Here is an 18,085-nt window from a genome sequence, read left to right as displayed (position 1 = left end):
TTTTTTCTGCAATTCATGTTTCCCATATAAACCCTACAAACCGTTACGTTGAATGAGCATTCAAATTATGCGTTTGGGTCGCCTGTGCTGCGTGTGCACATTTTAGGCGATTTACATGTAATACACCATAAAGTAATGGATTCGACAACGACAACAACCCATTGTACATCGACGCCAAATCCAATCACTCTCCTTCTATAATTAGGCAAATTCCAACATCCATCCTAGAGTATCGAGTTTGTCCTGCGACCAAGACGAGTTCGATAAAACCTCGCAGTTGTACAACAATGCCCTGAATTCCAGCGGGTACAAAGAACGAATCCATTATGTTGCAAATCAAAACCAAGGAAGAGCAAAATCCAGAATCAGGTCAAGAAAAATCATATGGTTTAACCCACCATACAGCCAGAATGTTCGAACCAACATCGCTAAATCATTCCTTTGCCTGATAAACTAACATTTCCCAAAGTCACACAAGCTCCACAAAATATTCAATAGAAACAACCTCAAGGTCAGCTACAGCTGCACTACAAACATTTCCCAAAGTCATAATCAAAAGCCACAATCAGACGATCCTGAATGAGTGCAACGAGACCTCCAGTGAGAAGTAATGCAATTGTAGGAACAAAAACCTTTGCCCTCTTGACGGTGCGTGCCTAACCAGCAACATTATCTACAAAGCTACTGTCACAACAACTTCCGGTAACCCAAGATCCTACATTGGCATGACGGAAAACGAATTCAAAACACGGTACAACAACCACAAGCTTTCTTTCAAGGACAAAAAACACTCACATGACACTGGACTTTCCAAGCACATCTGGGACTTAAAGGACAAAAACATCGACTACGCAATCAACTGGCGCATCATAAAAAAAGCAAAAGCATACAAAGGCAACCCTTTTCGCTGCAACCTGTGTTTATCTGTAAAACATTGCATCTTGAGCACAAAAAACGCCTTTCTGTTGAACAAGAAATCTGAGCTGGTAACGAAATGCCGCCATAAAAACAAGTTTTCCATGACAACCAATCACCGGAACCGTCGCTACAACCGTTCCTAAATTTGAACACTTATATATGACATCTTCTCGTAGACAACGATCAGTCTGATGATCGCCTTGAGCGTGAAACTCCAGTAACTAGTAATAATTTCCTTCTTACACATATATAACTTTGTGACGGCAGCAGAATTGGCTTGGTTTCACAATTTCTTCCGGCACCTTTTGACAAATCCAGCTAGATATACAGTCCAAGTAAATTTCTATATTATAAGTCCAAGTAACTTTCTATATTATAAGTGCAAACTAACATTTAAATCAAAGCTTAGAGCCACTAGATTTTGTACAGGCATGTCTTGACGGACCCCACCCCCCCCTGGTTCTAAGACCGCTCCAAGAGATTGAAAACATGTCTTATCACCGGCTAAGAAACAAGTTTAAAAAGGAAAAAATGCTGGTTACCAAACCTCAAGAGAAAGCTAAGCATTCAGTTTAAATCAAGTTCTAAACTTAAACACTATTCAGCAATGATTTTATATATACTAATTAGATTTCATAAATAATCGGTGCAATTGTCAGTCAGTTGATCTTTAATTGTTACGTGGATAAATACATTTCTTTCACATTGGGCGCTCCGGGTTCAAATCCTGTCCAGGGATGCAACTTTTTCCTTTTTCCTGGGACAGAGTAATCTAAAGTGACGATAACAGTCATTCCAGGGAAAATTACGAATTGTCGATAATCGTCATTTCAGAGGTCGAGGATATGTTGGAGTTTTTCTCTCCGCTCTTTCCACTCCACTCCGTCGTTTTGTCAACCCAGACCTATCCCACGCTCTTCCAATATGGCGTCCGATACGTGTTGGTAAAGACTTGTTTCCATATCTCAAAGTGCCCTTGGACGTGAGGTGCCTGGGAATGAAATTGAATGCTAACGTTAGGCCTAATAGGCCATTTCCGAGTTCATGTCCGCCTCCTCTTCAAAGCGAATCTAAGTGCGAAGTTTTTCTTATAAAAATTAGCTTTCATTCATATGTGAAGTAGAACTAACTTCAGTGACCATCACAACAAATTCGCACTTAGACTTACTTTGAAAAGGAAGCTCATATCAACTCGGAAATGGCCTATTAGGCCTAAAGCAATATTTATGCTTAACTGTTAGCATTTCTAAAGGGTTTGGGCTTTTTCAACAGTTATATTATAACCTCAATCTGCATTTTACACCTGGTCTGCAGACTGCATTTTACACTGACCGAGGACACTTTGAGACCAAGGGCACTTTGAGATATGGAAACAAGTCTTTACCATACGAGTTTCGTGGCAACAACAACATCTACCGCCTGTAGACAGGCTACCGGTCTTACAAAGGAAGCACTTTCAAGAAAAAAAGTGGTTATTTTTGTTTTTGTTTGTTGTCGTTGTTGTTTTGTTATCGGACTGGCCCTGGTTACTCGAAACATTGTTAGCGCTAACAATAGTCCTGTTCTCTTTGCGGCAGTTGAATTCGTTATGGAAACATTTGATTGACGTCCACCTAAATTTTTCTTTCGTTGAGGGGCTTGTGTGACTGATAACCGATGTAAAGACGTCATCGTCATTATCATCATCAGAAGGGAAAAATGTACTTGAAGAAGACCTCTGTTCCTGTGCGTTTTGCAAGTAGGGTACGTATTTGTCCCTGACCTCTCTTTCCTGCAACTCCACCCCTCTTACCACCACACCCATCTCACGGTTTGACCGAGCTCCTTTTTTCCTTTTCCAGGAGTTAACATCAACAAAGGGCTTCTTGCTCTGGGCAATGTCATAAGCGCTCTGAGTGAGGAGCTCAGAAAGTCCAAGGCCTATGTTCCCTACCGTGATTCCAAGCTGACACGGCTTCTCCAAGGTAAGAGGTCGTCGACACAGAAATTTTCGAGTTGAGGTTTTCGAGAAAGGGAGAGGGAGCGAATGCTAACCATTTTCTGGGTGACCCATAACTTGCGGATTTTTTGGCTTGTACAAAGCAACGCCAGGAACTCGTGAGTAGGCGAGAACAACTTCCATGTATTCCCGTAAGAGTGTTTTCACAGACCGATTTATTTTTAGATTGAATTTCCCGCGATTGAGACTGCCGTGGGAGCCCGATGACCAATCACAAGAAACTAACTTGGCGTCATTGCGTCAACGAACCGGAATGGCCTTTTTTCCCGAGGGAAAAGGTAGTCTAAAGTAAGATCGGTCTGTAAAAATGCCGTGACAAAGGCCACTCCTAGTCATGGGCTCCTGGCAACGCCCTTTTCCCCCAGGAAAACTAGTCATTCGTTCGCCTGCTCGGTACTCGACAATCAAAAACAAAGTTTATCTGCAATTTCCGAATGCCGAAAATTAAACGCAGGATAAATAGTATGCGGCTATCACTCTCGCTACATGTATATTCTTGAACAGGTAGCCCTAGCCTCGGATCACATGTGGGCTGAGTTTTAGTCAATCTCTGGATACTTCGGTTTTCCTCCCTCATCGAAATCGACTCTCAGTCAATTACATCCGGCCGCGGGTGGATATCCTCGATAGGGACATGAAAATGTCCCAAGATAAGTCGAAAACATTGCCTATGCAGATTTTCCGAGGGTAAAAGAGGTGCATTATGCGATTTGTACAAGTAGTGAATATAATGGCCGTGTCATTTGAAACCATGGGATGTACAGCTGAATTTGCAATGCGGCTTTATTTTAGCAACGTGTGAAGGGATTGAGACCAGGCCATAGCTGCTCCACGCTTCATTGCTTGGCCAACGCTAACTTATTACCGGTATCAAAATTTCTAGGTTTTCACGGTATTCAACACTCGTTAACTAACGTTTACCAAGGTTCCAGCAACCCAGGCCAGGGTCTCGTTTCTCGAAAGTACCGCAAACGTTTCAGGCCCAAAACTGTAAACTGCTAGTCTTTTGACATGTTTTCATATCATGTTTCTTATCATATGTTTCCATCCCCCTCCGATTTTAGAGCAGCTTCATGTAGCTAGTATCTTCGAACATTTACCCTTCCAAACATGATACACCACATAGGACAGACCACAACACCGTGAACTCCATGCCCTACTCTTTGCGAACAGTGTGTAGGTTCTTTTACGTCCCACAAGGTTAAGAACATTGTAGGGTTGTGAGACGTGGCCTACGGTGTATCATCCTTACCTGCGAAGACTAGAGAGTCTAACCATTTGCAGATGTCATTACAAAGGTTTCACGTTCTCTTCAGTTATTTAAACACCCTAAATTTCGGTCCGGCCGGAGTTTTGATTCCGGGACCTCCCGCACATTAGTCCGATGCTCAACCAACTGAGAAAACCGAACGCAAAATGATTGGGAAGTTTTGAGAGTCTTTGAGGTACAGAGGGAATCGTGACTCCCGACAAAAGCCCGATAAGCTTTGTGATTTTCAATAAGCGGACCGCAGTGCATGGAAACACCTCTGTGCGAATAGACCGTAACTTGCAACCAATTTCCCGTGAATGAGAGCTTAAGGACGTTCGCGCCCAAAATGTTCCCACTTACAGATTTTTTTAAAACTTGCCACGCAAAAAGGTAATAATCTACTTTTGCCAAAAAGGCGAAAAAAAGGGGGGTCACCGGGCTCGTTTTCGAGATCATGAGGTGCCCTTTTAGAAGATTGCGTTACTTTAAGACGATCTTAGCTTACAACTGTCAGCAATAAAAGAAGTTACATTGGTGAAATTTAGATGAGGTAAACGTACTCAATTCAACTTAACTAATATAACTAAATTAACCTTTGCAGCTGATGTCTTTTTCTGAGGTGAAATAGACCTTGAAAAACGATACATATTTGTCTAAGACAGAAAACTTCGGTCGCACGAGAGCATAAAAGGCGAAATATTTGTAACTTCTCACGCACAGATTTGTTTTTTTGTTTTTTTGTAAAAATGGACAAAATCAGAAAAGGAAGTGATCTCCGGAAAGAAAAATAGGGGTCACCGAGCATTCAAGAGAGTAAAATCGCTGCGAAGTTCTCAAAGCCATGATGGTATATTTACACTGTCACGTCATTGCGTGACATTTCCGAGAAGACCTGGGTCCAGAGCTATCCCATGGTGCCGCACGCTTTCACGTTCCATTCTTGTGGAAAATTTTTGCGCCTTTGGCATCGTGTTTACCTTCGTTGTCTGCGATGCATGACGTGTGCGTGACATGCGCGAAAAAATGCGCAGTAGCAATGGGAACGTCCTTAATCTTACCCTGCTTGTCAGCTCTTGAGTGGTTATTCTACGTTAAAAAAAAACCTTATGTCTAAATAACTGCACAATGGTTCTAGTCTACAATCCCAGACAAAAAGAGTTGAGACTTTTCTCATTTTCCGACCTTTTGGACTATAACTTGAAAAGGAGGCCAGCGTTGCTGCCTCCCCGCAAACCACCTAAAACAATTCTGTTCAAGATGATGCTCAAATCACCCATCCGTGTCTCAACATTGTTTTATGGAGAGGGGGAGCCGTAATGTTAAGTTTTCCTGCAACAAATTTTTTTTACATGTGGTCTAGGAAGTTAAAAATGGTCTGAACAATTTTGTCCAGGGTTGCAGCTACAATCGTAAAGATACAACGTAGATTTGATTTTAGTGGTGTACTATATTTCGGCTGGCCAAGCCAGCCTTCTTCAGGTACAATGAGAGTTGACGCTGGATTGGAAAAAATGTGATAAAACATGGCAGTTACAACGAATTTGAGACCAAATACGAACAGTAGCGGAAAATTAAAAATAAAAATAATAAACTTAAATCTAATACGCTTCGTCGCGGATATTAGACCGCTGGGATCACTGGAAACTCGTAAAGAGCATACCCTGCTTGGCAGAGGAAAAGAAACCTCTGTACGGATCTCCTCGATGTCGTCCAGAACCAAACTCATAATTGGTTTAAAACCCGCAATAACCAGTTTCAGTTTTAGTAACGCCTGCCCGATGGCGGAAGAGTGGAAGTCACGTTGCATTGGTGTCACGTCGCGCATACGTAATAGAACATCGAGGAGAGTGCTGAGGAAATCTCTATAAACAGCATTTAAACTCTAGACCTTTATTCCGGTACTTTTAAAAGAGGCAAACCTTGCCTAATCTCGTCTTTTTTTAACTTTTCAGATTCTCTCGGCGGTAATAGCAAAACGCTATTACTTGCCTGTGTTAGTCCGAGTAACACAGACGTCGAAGAGACTATCAACACTATGCGATACGCGGACCGTGCCAGAAACGTTAAAAACCGGGCACTTATCAACCTCGACCCAGGGGCAGCTGAGCTTGCAGAGCTCAGACAAAAAGTAAGTTACAAATACTGAGCTTGTGTAAAGAGGGCCGCGAGAGAGACGAGGCTGAACGAAATACGTTTGAAGAAGAAGCGTTTTCGCGCTTCACGAGTTTTTGACATGCGCTCTACTGTTAATTGTTAATTTCAGTTTACGGTGTCCCCAATTAGTGCTCCAGCGCTAGAACGACTAAACACTTCAATAAAGTTGCTTTCCTTTCCTTTTCCTTTTTCTTTTTGCCTTGCCAGGAAGCGGTGGATTTCCATCTCTCATCCCCTGAGGTGGGAAAACGCAAAATGAGAGAGAAGTCCAGTTCTCTTTCAGGTATTCGTCTCTGATTCAGTGAATCAGGACGTAACGGATAGTTGCTCGCTGTTGTTTAATCTATCGTTTCGCTAACAAGGAATTAAGAGACAACAATCCACTGTTTCCAGGGTATGCATGCTTTTTAAATGTGGGTTGCATACTTCCTTCCTCTTCCTTTAAAATGAACTAACGTTAAAGATGCCGTCGTAAGCCTTATTTCTTTTTTCTCAAAAAAAGAAGTTTTTTCCGTAAGTAGAATATGCTTATGTTTTCATTAAAGTTTCTTGAGAAAGGTTGGAATAATCTTTTAGTAGCGTTTGAGAGTAATGCACATTTTAAATTCTGCAAAATATGTCAATGGCCGAAAAATCGAGCCCCTTCGTCTCCCGAAATCGCAGAAAATGTGGCTATTTGGCAAATTGTCAAAATATCTCAGGACGAATATTACGATTCTTTTTTATTTTGTTATACCTTTTTCTAACAAGATTTTTAAATGTATTCACTCAATTTTGATTTTCACATTTCTTAGGTCCAGATGCTGCAAATGCAAGTTCAAGGACAGCCAGTCATAGGAACGCAGCAAGGAGAAAATGGGTACCATTTGCTGACGTCATTGTTAATATTTTGTGTTGTTAACAAACGAATATGTTTTCTGCTAACACAAATTGACGTGCAAAGACCTCCCCAAGTTTAAGCATTTGCGGCTTGAAAACTAGCAAACTATTTGCCATCAAAAATGACAAAATATTTTGTGGTGAAGGCGTCTAAAGGCGCATACATTTACAAAATTTCGAATTTTGAAGTCAAACTGCACCAAGATTAACTGGTGTCTCAGGCTAGAATTTCAGGGATGGCCGATTATACGATCCACTTTAGATATTCAGTGCTCAGCCTGGTCTTGGGAGGATTAATTATAAAACAGTGAGCTCTTTTGCTGCCGCAAAATTAGTTAAAAGAACATACCACTTGATTCCTTCTCCTTTTCAAATTCTGATTCGGTTATCCTTCAAAGTTTTTCGCTGCTGCTGAGTGAGTCATGCGAGCGATTAGAGAGAAAACTATAGCAGAAAAGTAGCGAAGAATTGGAAAGTCTGCTTACAGAGCTTTAAGTAAATTGCCATATGAAATAAGTGTTGAAGTTCAATGTTTGTTTTGAATTTGTTAGCCATGAAGTTTCATCCAGCGTGGAAAAAATGGCCGAAAGGATCGCAAAACTAGAGGTAGGGCCTTCAAGCGAAAACGAATTTGCCGAAATCATCAGTATCAGTCATGAACCCGCCGTTATAGTCAGGCTGTTAAGAGAAGGAATTGTGCGTTTTATTATAAAACAATCAAACTCTGCATGTTGTTGGCCTTCATGAAGTCAACAATTTCGGATGGAGAGGCATGGCCAAAAAGTCATGCAATGGTAATTAACGGTTCTTAGCAAAAAATGCTGACGTCAGCATTTTCTGGGGTTCACCTTTTCAAGTAGTTTCCTTTCAAATGTTTGGAAAATTTTCGGTCACCTATTCAGGAATGTGTTATTTTGATCCAGAAACCAAGAAAATGTTATATTCATACTATACTTCCTTTATTTTTATTATTAGCAAAACTCAGTAAATACCATTAAATATTAGAGAAGCTTAAACGAAAAATATTTCAAGGTGTAGACAGGCCAAACGTGACTCCTTTTGGTCAAGATAGGAAATTCAAATACCTCATCTCATTCAATTTCTTTATGAAATTAGGAAGGGTTTTTAAAGATTTCTCTTAGGAAGGGCTGGTTTTGTATATAAGATGCCATTTGTTCTTTAAAATATGTTTGGGATTAGGCACTGACGGGTGACATTCTGTAACGAACGGGATTTTTTTTTGTTTATTTTAATTTGTAGAGCCGACGTTCTTTCGCAAAAATTGACTCCAGTTAGAGTCATGTTCACAAGGTTATCTGGATAACCCCTGTGCATGGCATTAATAATCTTTGTTTGAATTATGCGATGTGTTTTTCAAATTTTGCTTTTGAAGTGTTAGTTCTAAAAAGCGTCAGGGCTTCACGTTTGATGAAGCCTTTCCTGACGCCTTGAGGGTGGCAGGAGTTAATGTGCGTGTAGCTATAGTGGAAAGTCTCTGTCGGTTTAAGGTGTGTGCACACCTCAAGAATAGAGTGCTCCAAGAATGTTATTTCAGTATCTGTTTTTCTCGTTCAAATGGAAATTTTCTTTCAAGATAAGTCTTGGCATTTCTCTGAGGAAGTGAGTTGCAATCGGAGGTTTGTTTTCATAGAAGGTGTCGTATGTATTACATACAAGGCGATTTCTTCCTCCTGCTGGATGTTAGGTTAGTAACGTGACTGTCCATTGAGATAGGATTATTTCTTTTAATTTGAGACTTTCATTTTCTTTACAGAGTTTAAAAAATCTCTGGTATCTTTGAAGTATGATGTTTGTGTTTTAGGAATAGGATGAAGTAAGTGGTCAACAAATGATGAGCTTCGTTCAGTAGGGCCTTCGCAGCCTGATATGATAAGTCTCCCCACCCGGTTAGGTTTGTGAGTCTTTGCTAGGGTGTAGAAAACAGAGATGCGTGGCACGTTTGGTGTCAGGGATATCCATTTCTTAGTCAAATCGTCAATGTGGTCTCTGTGATGGAGAGCATTGATGAGTTATGCGTAACAGAGCGCAAAGAGGATAGGTGAGGGAGGGTGGTTTTTGAGACTGTTTCTAATGCCATTGGTAATTAAGTGGCTTACAGTTTTTTTTTCTCATTTAAGATAATCTGACCCTCTCGTGTTACATTACTCATGCCATTAGAAACCACTGAAAAAGCCACAGAATTCATCGGTGCTCTTCATCCGTAGTTCTATGTTAATGTAGGGTATTTGCAAATTTTCTGTTTGGCTTAGCCACTTAGCTCGATTAGCCTAGCTATTTCTAAGTGGCTGTGTTCTTTTCCCTTGTAATTTTTTCTTCCTTGTATTTATGTTAACTCTATGTAATTTCTGGGCAGGAATAAAGTTTTGTTGTTGTTGTCATCACGGAGACCACGTTGATGACATGACTGAGAAATGGTCATCCGTGACACCAACCCGCCACGAATTCCTGTTTTCTACACTCCAACAAAGATTCACCAACCTAGCCTGGTCGGGAGACTATCATATCAGGCTGCGAAAGCCCTAATGAACGAACCTGAGGCCTTTGAATTTCCTATCTTGACAAATAGGAGTCTAATAGTAGTAATAGTCCAATAGGCAAGACGGCAACTATTTCGCATGCGTTCCCGTAGTTTAGATAATATTCGCCCAACATCTTCAGCTCTAAAGCAACATATCCTCCGAGCATTGTATCACGATAGCCGTTTGGGGTCAAAAAACACCTAGCACTTCCAGAGCTTCCAAGTCCTGCTGAATGGGGATGGGAGGGGAATGGTTAATGGAAACCTTTGTGGCAAACACTTCCACAAGCCCAGCAAAGCTGCTATGAGCTCATTTAGTGTTCCAGCAAGGAAGCCTGCAGAGGATTGGGCAAGTGCTCAAAAGCAAACCTTTAGTGCACAGCCCTGTGCGCTTGTGGTCAAAACCATGTTTCTAACCTCTTGTGTGGAATGTATCATTCTCAAAATATATAAGGTGTTTACTAACTAACAAAATGATGCAAAGATCACAGACAGTCTTGAAAACTGCCGATGAAATTGACAATGGAAAAAGCAGATTTACGATCAGGAAGAAGTAAAATCATATATATTCGGGTTTTTTGCTGGTGGTAAAATTTCCGTTCTAAGCCATGCTAACTGAAGGCCAAAGATGCGCAATCGGTTTCTACACAATAACTTTTGCCCACGCATAGATTACATTGTTGGGAAAACTGAAACTAAAGCCAAAGATACGCAATTTTCTAAATAAGAACTTTGCCCATGCATAGATTACATTGTTGGGGAAACTGAAACTTATCAGTACACTGATCACGCAAATAAAACCTATGTATTCCCAAAAATGAAATAAATTTTATTGCTGCATTCGTCTGTGTTTTTACCATAAAGGGAACAAAAGGGACATTTCACCTCTAATGAATGAAATTCAGTAGAGCTGTGAATTCGCAGTTTGTTTTTATTACTATGCAATTGCTTACGGTGATTTTCCAAATGTCTGGCTTTTCTATCATTAGAGAAACAGTATTGCGAAAATTTGGTCAAATGTCGTAAATTACACGAATTGTTATGATCAACAAAGTTTCGATATTTAGGGCCCATTTACATGGTCCCAGTTGCACATAGTTACAGTCAAACCAAGTGAAGCGTACCCCTCAAGATTGCATTAATGAACTGATTATTTGAAACTTGAACCCGCTAGTCGTTTCAAGAATGCAATAATGAATTGATTATTCGAATATTGAACTCGCTCGTTCGATCCAAGAATACGGCTAACGGGTTCCGTTTCCGAAAAATCGATTCAGTATTGCATTCTAGAAAAGACTAGTAGGTTTGAAACCTACTAGTCGCAACAGTGAATTGATTTTTCGAAAACGGAAGCCGTTAGCGAATTTAGCCGTATTCTTGGATCGAGCGAGCGAGTTCAATATTCGAATAATCAATTCATTATTGCATTCTTGAAACGACTAGCGGGTTCAAGTTTCAAATAATCACTTCATCAATGCAATCTTAAGGGGTACGCTTCACTTGGTTTGACTGTAAATAAGATCAACTTGTCTCGGTCAGTTTAATTTAGGATGACATCTTTAGTTGAAAGTTGCAGATTACTTGTGAAAACAAGTATTAATTTATTATATTATCAATGTGCTCTTTTTACAATATGCTTATTATTACAATTCTTTTTTGATATCTGAACATGTCAGCATTTATTCGCAAACGAGCTTATTCCGGTTATAGGACATTTCAGCCATGCCTCTATATCCAAAATTGGTAATTGTCGCTTGGTTGACACTGGTGAGAAATTTCATGCTTTTATCAAATAACGCACAATTCCCCTGAAATTGTGGTCTTGACTACAACACTATTAGCTCCGTTAAGTTAGTTTATCGTAAGTGAGCATGCATGAAAATGACTCAAGGAATTAGTAGAGATAGAGGCTCCCCTTGATGAGCTCCTGACTTTCTTCAATCTGTTTTGGGCAGATGGCATTTAGAGAATAAAACCGCAACAGACGCACTATAGCAGAGTCCCCATAGGTTCGACTTACACCAGTCCTAATGAGCAGCTTCGTTTGAATTCATAGGCTGAAAACGAAAAGCTTGGTGAGCAAAACAGGCAGATGCAAGAAAAATTGTTGGTGATGAGTACAGGCCGACTGCAAGTAAATACACTGACTAAGTAGAACTCTTGAAATAAAGTAGACGGTAAACGTTAACCCCGGTAAATAAAACGAAGAGATGTTTTTTTTTCCGTGGTGACCAGGGTGTTCGTTTGAGGCCGGAAGCCGAACGTTTTGTCCAGTTGTCCAGTTGTCCAGTTGTCACATCCAGCTGCATCCTCTAATTTGACGTTATAAAGATCTTTAAATTGTCCAAGTTTGCAGATATGTTGGCTTTTAATTCCTTTTTCTTTTTGGACTTGGGTATCTCAGGAAGCCACTGGCTGAGGAAACACAATACAATCACTCGCAAGATATTCTTCAAACTAAGTTAACAAGTCGGCACAAAGCCTCATTTTGCTTACCAAACAGAATAATCTGTTTAGAATGAAATGCCAACATGAAATGCCAACAGAATCTGTTGGCATTTCATCCCACTATAACTTTAGTTACCTTATTTCTCTCTAAACTTAAGAATGTATCTAAACAGCATTTCTTAGAGTTTCATTAGTAATTTGTTGGGGACCCATGTCTCCTTGATGATTCGCTCCCAAGGCACTTGCTATCGGTCTTCCATGTACAACAGAATATAACCCTCTCCGGTACTTTGAAAAGCTATCAAAAACCCTGGGTGACTCGGGAATACTCGGAAAGAAACCCAAGTGCTCCTTTGCAGGAGTTGAACCAACCAGCTTCCGACCACTAGTTCGGATGCTCTATAGCTGAAACAACCCAAACCCATACAAAAATGCTAACTTTAGGCTTAAACATTATCTAAAGGATAGTGTATATGTCTAATGTTTAGTAATGGTTGGGTTGTCTAGAAAAAAGCAGGCAGTCTTCACAGTCTCAAAGATTCTTCCTGGTTCTGTACTATACTACTCATATAAATCCGAATGACACTGACGCTGGAGCTATTGCTCTTTTTTAGACGTGGAATAATATCCTTTCTTATCAGCAAGTTTACAGAGTCCAGCCATTTGTAGATTTGATTCCAAAAGTAGCACAAGGGGGCTTAAAGGAGCAGTGTCACGCTATTTTAGTCAAACTTCAGACCAATAAAATACGTCGCTTTGCATCAATGAAGACCAAAAAATAATGCTGTACTTTTGTTACCAATTGCAATAGCCAATGAAGTGCAGTGAAGCTATGCTTTAGTGTTTGCAGCTGAGGATGGAGAAGATGGAAATGGGTTGAAACTTGCAAAAACTGGCCATTTTTTCAAGTTTAAAGACGATGTTTTCAGAAGGTTGCCAAAAATTAAACGGATAGTTCTTTGTGTCGTAATTGCATTTCATAGCTTCTCATAGGGTTGTCAGGAATGTTGTACATGTGAGCTTAAGTACTAATTTAAATTTCTACCCAGTTTTGACCTAAAAACAACAAATTTAGCATGACAGTGCCCCTTCATAAAAGCACGCGACGTTTTTGAGCCACGGACAGAAATCAAATAACCGCAACGGTTTGGATTCCACTCAGGAGTGGACACGACTTATGTACGCAACACAAAGGTTCCCTTTAAATCTGAGTTAAGGGTGGAAGTTGGGGTTACGTTTGGGTTAGGTTTAGGATTTCTCATGCTATCAATTGGTCTTATATAAATTCCACTTGTTATGCAGGCACAAGGTTGTAAACTGCAGGACTGCCATTTGAACCATAAAACAGTATGAACTGAAAGGCCACGACAAATCGCTGTAATTTCCTGTAAAATGCGTCATACAAATCCTTCATAATTTGATTTTTTGCCATAACTCAGAGATTCTTTGCGCCATTGATTTTTTTGTCCGCGTTGCTTTAAAATCATTGAATTGAAATCATTGAATTGAAATCGTTATTGTCTGTTCCTTCTCAGGCAAGAGAAAGCATTTTGAGAAAGCTTAAAGAATTCAAGGGTCATTTCAGGTGGGTCCAGTCATTCAAGTGCTGTTTAGGAAATTAAAATAAAACTAGCTGAACCTGCGTTATTTTTCGTCGCATGTCAGCGTTTTGCTCACTTTATTTCTCATCTCCTAAGTTCCAAGCTGAACGTTATTGGAGAGTGTACCCTTGAAGAGGAATTTCAAAGAAACCTCCACGAACTCGAAGTAAGTGTTAAGTTAACGTGTATCGGTATTGAAAGGAATCAATTCATTGATTCATCCTTGACCAAAGCAAGGTTTTTACTTCGATAACTTGAAATGTGTCCGGAAAGTCCAAGATATTTTCCAACGCTTTTCACCTAAGAGGTGGAAGTGAATCAGTTCAGTTCTAGCCACCTCTTTCTCCCTCGGCACTCACAATTTCATCGTACGTATCACGCGTTTCGTTGCTTTAAGTATGAGTTCTTCTTCCTTTCTTCTTTTGTTTTCAATCATCACTATCGTTGCTTATTGTTATGTGGTAGTATCATCACGTTTAACTAATGTTTACCCGTTCGCCTCTGGTTTTCAGGACATTATCAACTCAGGCACTGCGGTCGAGAAAGAAGAATAGGTTAGTGTGTACTAAGGTGCAGAAAGACAGAAACCCCTTAACTTCGTAATGGTCATCGAAAACTGAAAGTTGTGGCGATATTCCTAAAAAGTCTTGTAAATTGGCATGCTTGTCATGAAATTTCTGTTAATATTGTGCCTAAGCAATATTGCCTGCATAGCGGGCGTATTTTCTGGCGAGCGAACGCAAAGATTTTGGAATTGAAGAACAAGCAGGTCTGTCAAATCTGGAGTGTTTTCCATTTCTGGGCATTTCATTGCTCTATGATTGGCTTAAAAATATCGCGCTACATCCTCATCCAATCACAGAAATCACTTCCGACTCCCACCTACTTATTTTTCCTTTTAAAACACAGTCCCAGGGGCCCACAACAAGATTGTACTCACTTCACAGACCAAGCTGTTTTCAGACGTAATTTTTCAGTAAGCTTTGACCCTGCTCAAGCTGCTATTGATTTATGCAAGATTGTGATTGGTTTGAAGCTTTGGTTTCGCTGGAAAGTAAATCACGCTTAAAATTACTTGGTCTGTGAAAAAGGCGATATCGGCGAAGTTGCAGGCATCTGGTTCTTAGGGAGTTTAAGCGAAGACGACTGCGGGGACTTGGACTACGATAATGATAACACAGCAGCAAATGGATAAATACTTATGTGGCACGCCTTTCAGTGCATTTCTTTGCCGTATTCAACAACAACGTGAAATCCCAAATATTTGCGAAAGTGGTCCAAAGGAACCCTACCCAGTAAAGCGTGCATGCAACACTGCCTAAGTTATGTTTTGAAGTAAGGTTTTTGTTGACTATCTCTTCGACCTTGCTTAACTAAATTCTCAATTACCGCCATACCGCCGATGTATAATTACTTTTCATGTGATTTTTTCAATCAATTGCCTTTGGCGATATCGACCAATGCATTGATGCCTTGTTTTTCGTTTTACACTGCTCATTCAATTTAAAATTGCTGACTATTGTTTGGTTTCTTTTTGCGCGTATTTATCTGGCGGTTAGTAGTATAGTAGTTGGGGGTATGAGCGCTTTATATAACTTAAACATTGACCTTGGAATTTGCGCTGAAAACTTGACATTGAAATTTTCGCTTTCAAAAGGAGGAGGCAGTGTGGTGCAGTGGTTAGGGCGTTGGGTTTGCATGCGGCTGCTCCGGTTCAAATCCCGTTCTAACCTCTGGCTTGAATTTGTTTCTGGTTGTCCCTGATTCAACTGCACCACGCTTTGTAAACAGCCAACTGGTTGCCTCCCGCTAGTTGGGGTTCTTAATAATGTTTTTGTTAAGTTTGAATTGTTACGTTCACCTTTTTAACAGTGGAGTGTCTGTAAACTAGCTTGATAGCTAAGTGTACTTCCAATATAAAGGAAGCATTTACATTTTACAAAACTGATCTTAAAAATACTTATCAAATATTAGAAACCATAACTACAAAAACCCTTAGATCTGTTGTTTAGCGAACGAAGTGAGATAGAAGCAATGAATAAAACCACTAAAAAAAGTCATTAGGCGGGGGGACCGCTTGCGGTGGGATCCCATCATAAAACCACTAGAAAAAACCCTAGCGAACTAATAAAGACTTGAAAAAACCTATATTTTCACCACTTCTATAAATATTTTTATAATTACTTCAACAATTGTTTTTTACCAAAATTGTTTCTCAAATGAATTTTATTTCCAAATTGGTTTCTATTTTGGAAGTGACTTTGGAAGATACAAGCAGCGTGTTTAAATATTCACATAATCAATCAAATTGAACTCGAAAACGAAATGAAGGGTTTTCCCATGATTTTTACCAGTGAAAAGCTTTACATTTTTACTTCACAATTTTGAAATTTTTCAGTCAAACTTTTCAAGTTTGTGAAATTATTTTGTGAAGTTTGTTTAAATATGTGTGTTTAAATATACGCATAAGCAAATGAAACAGGAAAAAATCACCATAGGGTGTCATTTACGTTCAAGATAGTTTTGTCATGAAACTTTCAACCGTAATATTTAAAAAAAAAATTCTGTTTGTACAATATCATATAATGATTTGTGAAAAATTACATGAACAGATTTATATAAAAAGGAGTATAAAATGTGTCCTTTTTGTTGTGTCATTTTACATAATGAAGAATATATAAAAACAGATAACGATGATAATTGTTGTGATAAAAAAGAATTAATATTAGTAGATGATTATCAAATGACATGCCAAAATTGCGGCACTGTTGATCGTTTTGTTTATGAGAATAATTACATAGACTTTTATGAAAATATGTACAAGCTGAGGAAAAAATCAGTTTATATCAGAAAATATCATATTATTAATGTTCTTAATGACATTGGCCTTTCTAATAAAAAGCCCATTCCACCATTTGTTTATAATAATGTTTTGAAAATGTTTGATAAGATAAAAATTTATTGCCCCAGATCAAAGAACAACGTAAACGAATTGTTTCTGTTAAATATATTATTCATAGTTTGTTTCTTGAATGGGGGATTGATTTTGAAGTTAAAATCACTAAATCCAAAATGACTTTGCATGATTATGAGAAATATTGGAATAAGCTTTGTTTGTTGATTAAACAATGAATTGTTTGTTATATTTTACAACAAATCTGATCGATACAGAAGGGCATAGATCGATTATCATTTGATCTATAAGTCGAATTTTAGTGAAAAATGGCACCTAGTTGAATTTTACTCCTCGTAAATACGACCGCAAATCTATTAATATTTTTTCATAAGTGGTGTAAGCAAATTTACACATTTGTCATTTTTGGCTTCTGCGAATGTGTTCAAAATAAGACCAGAGCCTGATATTACTCCTAAAACAATAGGATTTAGAGTAATAGCTCCGAAAATTGTTCCTATAGCAACCAAAACTGTTGATCCAATTTTACAAATCTTTTATTTCTTTAATTTTATCATCTGATAGATTTTTGCTTATATGATTGAAATTAAATATTTTTTGATCAGTTGTCATTACAATATTGTGTATATTATTTTAATGAATGTATTGAATCAATATGTCGAGGTTTTCGTTTGGCACATTGTTGTTTATTAGTTTGACTTTAAAATGTCCGTTTTGTAATGCTAAATTCATATTTAACGTTTGTATATGTGTATTCTGATCTAATACGAAAAAATCGTTGAATGCAAATCGAAACCCATAATAAATTTGAAGGTTTAGTTTTTCATAATTTGGTTTGAAAGAATTATATATAATTTGAATTTGTTTGATTATTAAGCCACTAGGAAGTGAAACTCTTTTACTTCCATTTATAATAAAAGTTTTGTCTGATAAATCGGTTATAAGATAACCGTGTAAATAATGTGATGTTTTTAAAATGTCGTTTCCAGTCATATCAATTTGCATATGTATTGTAAATTTTTCATCAGATGATATTTCATAAGCTTTTTCCAAATCTTAAATACTAATGTCAAGATTATTTAGTGCTGCATTTTTTATACCATAACATACAAAATACATTGGTAATGATGATGGGCTATTATTGTCATAATTAGCTTTTATAGTAATATAAAAGTCTTCTTTGAATTTGATTGAAGTACCATCAGGATAAAGACTTACTATTGATATTATGTAGTAATATTCATTTGGTACTTTTGTTGTTGCTTGTTTTGCCATAATCATGTTTAAACCTTCAAATTTGATATTCATAGAGGGAAATTCATTTGAATAAACAGCAAACCCTGTTTTTTTAAAATTAAAATTAAAAGTGTAATTATGTGAA

At 38.5% G+C, this 18,085-nt stretch overlaps 1 pseudogene; it reads left to right on the top strand.

The window, feature by feature from the left end:
* LOC138032034 (chromosome-associated kinesin KIF4A-like) overlaps positions 1–14,344 on the top strand; it is a 37,834-nt pseudogene extending 23,490 nt beyond the window's left edge.
* The last annotated feature ends 3,741 nt before the right edge of the window (positions 14,345–18,085 follow it).

Source organism: Montipora capricornis, chromosome 14, assembly GCF_036669925.1.
Source record: "Montipora capricornis isolate CH-2021 chromosome 14, ASM3666992v2, whole genome shotgun sequence".
In the NCBI taxonomy this organism is placed as follows: Eukaryota; Metazoa; Cnidaria; class Anthozoa; order Scleractinia; family Acroporidae; genus Montipora; species Montipora capricornis.
This window is presented reverse-complemented; position numbering and strand designations above follow the sequence as displayed.